This window comes from Mastomys coucha, unplaced genomic scaffold (genome assembly GCF_008632895.1).
Source record: "Mastomys coucha isolate ucsf_1 unplaced genomic scaffold, UCSF_Mcou_1 pScaffold14, whole genome shotgun sequence".
Taxonomy (NCBI): domain Eukaryota; kingdom Metazoa; phylum Chordata; class Mammalia; order Rodentia; family Muridae; genus Mastomys; species Mastomys coucha.
In genome coordinates, this window is record NW_022196896.1 from 26334217 (window position 1) to 26341755 (window position 7539).

The window sequence follows — 7539 nt, forward strand, 5'->3', positions numbered from 1 at the left end:
AGGATTGAGGGGCTCCACAGAACAGAAATGACAAAAAATTTTACAAACGAGGATCCATTCAATAGATAAAAATTTCTTCTTAATGGAGAATTCAGCTTCTAGAGACAGGAAGGGTCTAAACAGACAGCTGCCTTAGCAGGTCACAAGGAATCTGTCACAGCCACCCCTCTTTGAAGGCAGATTAAATACTTGACAGACTGGGAGAAACAGAAACAAAACAAAACAAAACAAAACAAAATAAAACAAAACATCCTCAAGAGTGAGAAATGTTATCAGTGACATAAAAATCTCAGCTGAGGTTTCAATGCTGGCTGTTAATTTCACCTCCTTTCTGTTCTGTAGTAGGGCCACAAACTTTCACAAAGCGAAGTAGAAAAGGCTAGAAAGAGGGGCTTGATGATGGTGGACTTTGACTCCTGATTTTATTATTCAATTTCTTTTTCTACTAAAAGTAGTCTTTAGTGGCTGGGAAGCCTGGCCTCCCAACACCAGAGTCAGTTGGAGCTGGTTTTTTGTTGAAAGGAGTGGGTGGGTGGGTGGGTAGGGGACCGGGATGAGGGCAGAAGACCCCTGCTCTGCTGGTAGTCTTGGGTGGAGAGGATGAACTGCACTTAACAGAGCCTGGGGTGTGGTGGGAGGGACTGAGGCAGGAATGACAAGCTGGAGAGGGGACCCACCTCAGTCCCCAGCTCCATTCTCTGCTAATGTTTCTCCACTGGTGGTGTTCTTTTTCTGGGTTTTTCAACTTGCAGCACTCTGGAGAAGAAAGAGCCTTCAGCTCTGCATCCTGAACCTCCATCTCAGACTTGTACAGGTCAGGCTCGAAGGGATCACTGATTATCTACATGGGGCCATTGGGCATGAGTAGAACTGTAAAGTTAAACTGGGCAATAAACTCACCCTCCTTCTCATTGAGAACGTTAAATGGCTGTAGTAACTCATGTTTGGCACACTCTACCACACTCCTTTGAGCCTTCTTCTCATCTTCAAATGCTCCTAAAGTAAATGGTATGTCATCAAAACACCTTTCCACCTCACTAAAAAGGGTACCTGAAGTTTTCATTTTTCAGGGCATATTGTTTAGAGGGGTCTCGATTATAAATGGTGGTTCTTTGTCCTGTATCTTTGGCCTTGCCTTCTCCTGAGCTAACTAGGACATCCACAACATAAACCTCATGCACCTCAAACTCTGCCTTTTCATGGTCCTTCTTCTGCTGGTCGGTAGGATTCTGGATAGTGGTTTTCTCCCCATCGATCACACGCTGCTTCAACTGGTGTGACAGCATTCCTTCTATTGGTGTGTCATTAAATGAGTGAGCAACTTTGTTCCAGACTTCTGTCACTTGTGTGTTTTGGTTTCTAGGTTTGACCAGTCGTAAAGCAGCTTTGGCACATAGGTGAGTGGTTTTAATGACATCTGCTTTCCACCCTGTTATCTGGGTCCCCTGAGCTATACCAATTATAAAAGTGTGAGTCACATTGGCAATGATGCCATCCACATGAACCCCAAGTTCAATTTTTACCACGTCACCTTCCTTGAGCATATAGTCCTGGTCACTCTTCAAAGGGGAGAAGTGACACACATAGTTATGTACGGAAATGCTGGTAGGAAAGGCAATACCTTTCTTCATCTCCTTTTCCTTCTGGAAGATCTTCCCTGTCTCTTCCATAGTCATGGCATCACCCTTTTCATACAAGCTCAGTACAGACACACCTGACCTGGAGGCTTCCACCGAAGATCGAAGCACCTGGTTGGTGGTGTAACCCCCATCTTATGCCCCTACCTTATACTTGGTCATGACCAGGTCCTCAGCAATAGTTTGCTCCTGCTATTCATCTTTGCCCAACATCTTCCTACTGCCACTACTGCAGCTTCACTTTCCCTGAGCTGCGTCCTCCATCTCCCTTCCCAGCCACAAGCTGTAGCTAGAGTCTTAGTGATGGTTTTTTATTGCCATGAAGAGACACCCTGATCAAGGCAACTCTTAAAAAGGAAAACATTTAATTGGAGCTGGCTTGCAGTTTCAGAGGTTCAGTCCATTATTATCATGGCAAGAAGCATGGCAGTGTCCAGGCAGACATGGTGCTGGAGAAGGAGCTGAGAGTTCTGCATCTTGATCTGAAGGCAGCCAGGAGGCTCTCTTGACATATATTGAGCATAGGAGACCTCAAATCTTGCCCTCACAGTGACATACTTCCTCCAACACAGCCTCACCCAATCCAACAAGGGCATACCTCCTAATAGTGCCATTTCCTATAGGTCAAACATTCAAACACATGAGTCTGGGAGGAGCCAAACCTATTCAAACACACTTACCAACTTATCAAACACCCTCAAATCACTGTTCTGACTAAATCAGTGACAGTTGTTTGGCTTCTTTTCAATTTGTTTTGCATCTATGGTTTCTTTATTCATGGGCTTAAGTTCACCTTTTTCCTTTTCTGGCTAATTTAAACATTTTACCACATCTTTCTGCTCTGCATTTTGCTCACGGTAAACTTGACTCAAAGCAGTCACCGATGATCAAGCCAAGCACTAATTGCTATGCTGTCTTGAAATTTCCTCTGCCAAATTAGTCTGTTATAGTTGAATTCAGTGTCATCAAAAATTTTAGGACATGAGCCTATTGCAGACATGTTCTCCTCCAGGATGTAACATGAATGGCCTTGGGTCTGATGCTGAAAGGAGTTCTTACTTGCTCTGAAGCCTCACAAGCAGAGTCTTAGAGTTTACAAATTCTGTTGGCGTGGTGGTTCCTAAAAGTTCCACTGGAATTGCCCACCAATTTTTTTTGTACAAATCTAAGTCTACTGTGGCTCACATTTCCAAACCAGTTCCAAAGGCCCAAGAACAACATTTAGTCAAACAGACTTCCCTAGCATCAATTTTCACTATGAGTTATTTTCAAACCGTTGTGACAAAGCCACCTACACAGAAACAATTGAAAGGAGGGCAGAGTTGCTTTGGCTAGTGGCTCCAAGGTCTTAGGAGCCATAGCAGTGGGGAAGGTGAGCTGGAATAGCTCAGTCCACATAGTGATGGCAGGGATATGTGGTAGATGCTGTTTATACTACTGTAGATGAAAAATATATTCCTGCTGTTTTCAGTTCCCAAGTTTCTGATCATTTGGTGTATAGCAATTTCCTCTCAATTGAAACACTCTATCCAGGGAAGAGAGAGGGTTTTGAGACCTAGGAAATAAATAATTCACTAGGGAGAGTCACAAGACCCTACCCCAGGATATAGAAACAATATGCATACAATATATTGTTACACCGTCACACCTCCATTATTCTCTCTTATTATTCCTCTCTACACTATGACTGAACTTTATTTTCTTTCCAATTTGTCACTCTCTTAACTTTCATTCCCTTTCATTTTACAGGTAATGACAGCATCTGGACGTTCATGATTATGATGGCACACCATATCAGAAAATAACTCATAGTACTCTTTCCTGTTTGCCATCTTTTGCAGTCTTTCTGCTCACTCAACTTTGATGTTCCCACGGGAGGGAATGATACAGACGTCCCACTTAGAGTTGAGTTATCAGAAGCGCTTACTCTCAGCATTTTGAACAGTTGTGTATCTTTGAAATAAACATTATCCATTGTTAAAAGAATCTTTTCTGAGCAAGACTGAAGACAGCACTAGTCTATGGGTTTAACCATAGATACTTAGAAGGTAGTTAGGTCTACTTGTCCATTTAGCAAAACATCAGTAGTAGCTTGTCTTCCAGGGCCTGTAAAATCTCCAGCCATAGTTTATTTTTATTTACCTTTAACTTTTTTTCACAGGATTTTTTTCTTTAGTATAGGCATGCATCATCTTCATATTCAAGTGATCTTCATATTCACTAAGAAAATACTTGGGTACCCTCCAAACAGCTACACCACTACTGTGCCAGTGAACACATCTTGCCTAGGTCATTACTGTAGCACTCTGAGCTCATGGCTGGGCCAACAATTAACGGCTTCTTCTCTCAGCAGCCTGCATAATATTTTCTGGCACTATGAATTCTGGCCCACAGTGAGGAAGTTTCCAGATCTATACAGCTTGATTTCTCTATCCTGTATTCTATGTATATGTGGTACCATCACCAAGAGGGTCTTACCATCTAATTCTGGTAGGCAACCAAGAGCAATAAAAATAGCCTGTATGGTTTTATGGTGCTATGGAGAATGTCTGGCCAATAAGGGAGAACCTAGAGCATAGAGATGCGCAGTATAGTGAAGGCTGGAAAGATCTGGGCATTCACTCAGTTCCTACATGGTTCTTGGGTGCTCAAACAAGGCACTCACAATAGCCCTTTGCTAAACCCCTTTCTGGTATGGTCCACCATTCTCCATTCTCCTTATCTTCTTATTTATTTCAAAGACATCTTTGTTCCATTTAGGGTACCTCTGTCTAGCAGGCAGTAATGCTCGGTTATTAGTTCTCTCATTAGTTCTCAAAAACATTTTATCTAATGTGGGAACCCTTGTGATTCTCCAAAAACTGAGGCTATTGTGAACAGGGCCAATAAAAACTCTTTGTCTTTTTTCCTTGTTCCATCTGTTCCTTAAGTCCAAGATTCACAAACAGATTAGCTGCTTGCATTCAGAAAGCCGAAGCAGGAAATTGTTGGAAAAATTTCCATTACATTTCTAAGAATGTTCTCGTATCACATTGAAATATATTTTATGATTAACCCATAATTTTCAAGTCTTGTTTTCCAGACCAATGCAACAAGTCCCAGTCATACATGGCACATGGGTGACCTATAGACTACACAGACTGAAGACTGGTAGATGGATGAGGATCTAGATGCTACTTCCTTAGGAACAAGAATGGTGTTTATCTCAGTAACTCAGGACAATAACCAGCATATGTGAGTTCTTTATAATGTTTCTAAGTGTCTCTGGAGTCCCTAGGCCTGCATCCATTGACCATGAGCCTTGTCAGGACAGGTATCTGTTTCCTCTTTTCATGAAAGATAAATATAATTTGGGGTCGGCCTCAGCATTCTGAACAGACTGAAAGAGTCAGTGGGAAATAAAGATGAGTGATACCCAGCACACGACTCCTAAGTAAGGCAAACCTCTGCTGTTGTAGTTTCCATCTGCTTATCACAATGAACTTCAGGCAGCTGCCTGTTCCATAATTCTGACATGAGACATCTGTCTGTGGGCCTCTAAGGAACAAAGCTCTCCTCTGCTCTAAGGTGGGTGTCTTTGACACGTAGATTATGGAAGCAGTTCAAATGGTTGCTTGGTGATGAAGCTGTGTGGGGCTGCCTGTACCTTTCCCAACATAGCAAAGATTCTTCAGCTACCATATCTTCTCTTTCACCTTTCTTGCAACACACACACACACACACATACACACACATTTGTGTCTACTCCTACTAAACTATGTTAGCAACTGAGAATGTTGCCATCACAGAACTTACATCTCAGCTAAACTTAGGCCACATGAGGCCCATTTTCCTTCACAAGGTTAAGTTCTGAGGCAGACACTGTCTGGGGCTGGTGAGTACAGCAACTGTGGCTTGCAGATTGAGAGAACCATCCTTACAAGTTCCTCTGACCTTATCTGGCATTTCAGAGTATGTCATTTTAACTGACAGAAGAAATGCATGAATGTGAAGGAGAAAACTCCATTTTGGGGGTGTAATGGAGGTCACTCTGTCCCAGATTTACAGAGCAAACATTTCACATTCAAATAGATTCTTGACTTTTCTATAAAAGTCTTTTATTAAAGTAAAAATCAGTGATTTTTTTTTTTTTTTTTTTTTTTTTATAAATCGTGTAGACAGGTTTGGGCAGCCGTTGTCTCCCTAATCCCTCTCAGACTTATTTAATCTTTGGGGAGTTTTGCTTCCAGAGATAAATCCAGAAAGTTCTTTTATTTGATCTCTGACAGGTTGCTGAGAACACAGACAATGGAAAAATGTAAGAGCTTTTCTATGCTCCTCTCCTGAATCACTAATCCTCCAGTCACTCTCTTTTCTGTCATAGGCACTGAATTTTATTTTTAAATATGTCAATGCTTCCCTTTGAATGGATGCTGTATTTTTCTCAGCATAAAATACTTTTATGATCCACCAACCTTAACCTCCTCCACTTAAAATGAAACCATAATTTGTATTAGATAACCAGAGACTGAGTATGTGCTGTGTGGTGCAGTACATCAACTATGATGTGTCCAAGACTATAGCTTTTTGCTTAGAGCCTTTAAAGCCTTCAGCTGCAGGAAAATTGCTATGAATCAATGCCATATAACACAGTTGCATGGGTGGCGTGCTAGATGAGAAAAGAGGCAATGATCAGAACAACCACATGCAACTGCAGTCTTAAGTAGGAAAGACCTGATCTCAGCCAGTCACCTCTGAAGGACATTTTCACACATGGGAGCAATACAAAACTAGATTAAAAACTGAACGAAGGCAACTCCACTGAGATCCTAAGGATGTAGCATGCCTGTCTTGTCTTAACAAGACTTGCATAGTGGCAACTAGTAGCACAAATGGAAGAAATATCCCAAGGCCCTGGCTATGGATGGAGAGTTTCAAGCAGTCAATGGCTGGAGACAGAGAGAGAGAGAGAGAGAGAGACAGAGAGAGAGAGAGAGAGAGAGAGAGAGAGAGAGAGAGAGAGAGAGAGAGGGGGAGGGAGGGAGGGAGGGAGGAAGGGAGGGAGAGAGAGAGAGAGAATCTATTTTCTCCTGGGCTGAGACATCTAATGGGATAGGCAATAACACAACAACCAATTATTAGCATGACAAAAAAATATAGTACCATCTTCTATTACAGATGTGCCCTTTTATTTCTCTTAGCAAAAGACATTTGCATCTTCATTGACAAGTTGAAAATTGAAGAGTAATAAAGCCAAAAACTATAACAGCATTATTTTTAGATTTAGTTGATAAGTTAAAGTCCTGAAGTCTTTCCAATAAATCTCAAGGGTTATCTTCATTGACACATTTCTGCTTTTGTCAAAAAGAACGAGTTAAGGGTCTCGTTCCTTGACTCAGTGGTAAAGTACTTATATAAAACCTAGACACAGAAACATGAGTAAGTCCTTACTAAATTTTTTGAAATATAGAACCATGTCTGGGTGTCTGTGGTATGTTAATCTCATTTGGTCTGTTTCCTTATTGTACAAATCCATGGAATTGGTATGTTTTCTTAACTTCTAAATGTTCATACTTATCAGTATGCCATTAATAAAATAGTATTTGAAGATTGCCCCATCAGGAAAAGACTGAAGGATATAACAAAAAACAAAAGTTAGTAATTCAGTTGTACATGTACTTACTGTCTCAATCGATGCTGTGTGACAATGCTGAGAGACTTGCTGCAGTAGGGATGCAGTGTGCTGCAGCATGGATGTGCTGTGCTGCAGTATGAATGTGCTGTGCTGCAGTACGGATGGATTTGCTGCGGTATGGATGCAGTGTGTTGCAGTATGGATGTGCTGTGCTGCAGTTCGGATGGATTTGCTGCGGTACGGATGCAGTGTGCTGCAGTATGGATGTGCTGTGCTGCAGTATGAATG

At 41.7% G+C, this 7539-nt stretch overlaps 1 pseudogene; it reads right to left on the minus strand.

The window, feature by feature from the left end:
- Positions 1 to 678: 678 nt before the first annotated feature.
- Positions 679 to 1850, minus strand: LOC116088962 (annotated as a pseudogene).
- Positions 1851 to 7539: the final 5689 nt, after the last annotated feature.